Here is a 2,428-nt window from a genome sequence, read left to right as displayed (position 1 = left end):
AGAAGTGCATTAATGTACATAGTTACCGTTCAATAAAAAAAAAAAAAAAAAAAAAGAAAGGAAAAACTTGTGTTAAAATTATAATACTCAAATCATGAATGACTTCTCCAATTATAAGAGATACACATATAAGATATAATATACAAGATAAGAAATGTTATCAATATAAATTGAGTATTACAATTTTAATACATTTTTTCCTTTCTTAAAATGTGCATACATTTACTTGGCACCCTTTGTATGCATTATTTTTTTTTTAGAGAAGTTTTCGTTTCATAGCAAAATTGGGCAGAAGATAGAGAGATCCCATGACCTTCTTGCCTTCACACATGCCAAGGCTCCCCCATAGTCAACATCCCTGAGTAATATTTATTACAGTTAATGAACCTACGTTGATGTAATAGCAGAGTTCACACTTGGTATTATACATTCTAAAGATTTGGACAAATGTATAATGACACATATCCACCATTATTGTATCATGCATAGTAGACTCACTGCCCTGAGAATCCTCTGTGTTATATCCATTCTTTCCTCCCTCAATCCAGAACCCTAGCAATCACTAATTTTTTTTTTTTTTTACTTTCTCTACAGTTTTGCCTTTTCAAGAATGTCATATTGTACAGCCCCAGAATCAAAGCCAGTTCTTGGCCTAGTGCTGGCCTGCAGTCTCATGCCTCTTCTTTCCTTTCAACATGACAGATGCCACTGTGTCCTTCATCAAGGACTTCTTGGCAGGTGGAGTGGCCATGGCCATCTCCAAGACTGCAGTAGTGCCCATCAAGCCAGTCAAACTGCTGTTGCAGGTACAGCATGCTAGCAACCAAATCACCATGGATAAGCAATACAAGGGCATTATAGACTGCATGGTCCATATCCCCAAGGAGCAGGGAGTCCTGTCCATCTGGCATGGTAACCTGGCCAATGTCATCCAATACTTCTCCATCTATCCTCTCAACTTTGCCTTCAAATATAAACACAAGCAGATCTTCCTGGGTGGTGTGGACAATAGGACCCAGTTTTGGCACTACTTTGCAGGAAATCTGGCATCAGGTGGTACCGCTGGAGCCACATCCTTGTGTTTTGTGTACCCTCTTGATTTTGCTCATACCCATCTAGCAGCTGATGTGGGTAAAACTGGAGTGAAAAGGGAATTCAGAGACCTTGGTTACTGCCTGGTTAAGATCTACAAATCTGATGTGCTTAGGGGCCTGTACCAAGGCTTTACCATGTCTGTTCAGGGTATTATCATCTACCAAGCTGCTTACTTTGGTGTCTATGACATTGCAAAGGGAATGCTTCCAGATCCCAGGAAAACTCACATCATCATCACTTGGATGATTGCACACTTTGTCACTGAGGTTGCTGGGTTGACTTCCTATTGGTTTAACAGTGTTCACCGTTGCATGATGATGCAGTCAGGGAGCATAACTGATTGCTGGAGGAAGATCCTTTATGATGAAGGAGGCAAAGTTTTTGTCAAGGGTGCATGGTCCAGTGTTCTCAGATGCATGAGTGGTGCTTTTGTACTTGTCTTATATCATGAAATCAAGAAGTACACATAGTTTTCCCCTGTGAACAGGCATGTTGTATTATATAACATATCCTGAATATTCTTGACAGGCTCATGGCTGTCTACTTACCAATGGTAATTATTTACTGGTTGAAAATGGGAAGCAATAATATTCATCTGACCAGTTTTATCTTAAAGCCATTTCCATGATGATGATGGGACTCAATTATATTTTTTATTTCAGTCACTCCTGATGAATAACAAATTTGCGAAAGTAAAAATATCTGAAATAAAAAAAGAATGTCATATTGTTGAAAGTGTGCAGTATGTAGCCTTTCCAACTGATGACAATTTAATTTTTTTCTTGTAATATATATTATATGTAACAAATATTTATTTAGTGCCAAATATGATTCAGGTTCTAAATAGGTATTTGGAATTTGCCCTTGTGAAACTTAACATTTTATTTCAGAATAGCACAGGGACACAAATGTCTAGGTTACTTAACATATTTGTGTACTGCATGAGACAAATTTATAAGTGTGCCCCTCACCCAGATAGTGTACGTTGTACCCTCTAGGTATGATCTCACACATATACTACTCCCCGCACTTTCCCAATTATTGTTGAGTTTTACTTCTATCTGTGAACATAAGTGCTATTTGGTTAGTTCCAATTTAATAGTGAGAAGATTTGGTGTTTTTCCATTTTTGCAATACCTCACTAAGGAGAATGGTCTCCAATTCCATCCCTATTATTGCAAAAAAATTTTTTTTTACTTTTTTAATGGCTGAGTTGTTCTTCTTAGCAAAGTGTCACATGAATGGAAGAAAAAGTATCCAATGTACACAGCCCTATTATGGAATTAATTTATAGCTTGCATATGAAATCTATAACTTAATAACAGCCTAAGAA

At 37.2% G+C, this 2,428-nt stretch overlaps 1 pseudogene; it reads left to right on the top strand.

Moving 5' to 3' along the window:
- The first annotated feature begins 517 nt into the window (after positions 1-517).
- LOC100944897 lies at positions 518-1,782 on the top strand (annotated as a pseudogene).
- Positions 1,783-2,428: the final 646 nt, after the last annotated feature.

Source organism: Otolemur garnettii, unplaced genomic scaffold, assembly GCF_000181295.1.
Source record: "Otolemur garnettii isolate 467f Iridium unplaced genomic scaffold, OtoGar3 scaffold00209, whole genome shotgun sequence".
Lineage (NCBI taxonomy): Eukaryota > Metazoa > Chordata > Mammalia > Primates > Galagidae > Otolemur > Otolemur garnettii.
Note: the sequence above shows the minus strand (reverse complement) of the source record. Positions and strands in the feature narration are given on the sequence as shown.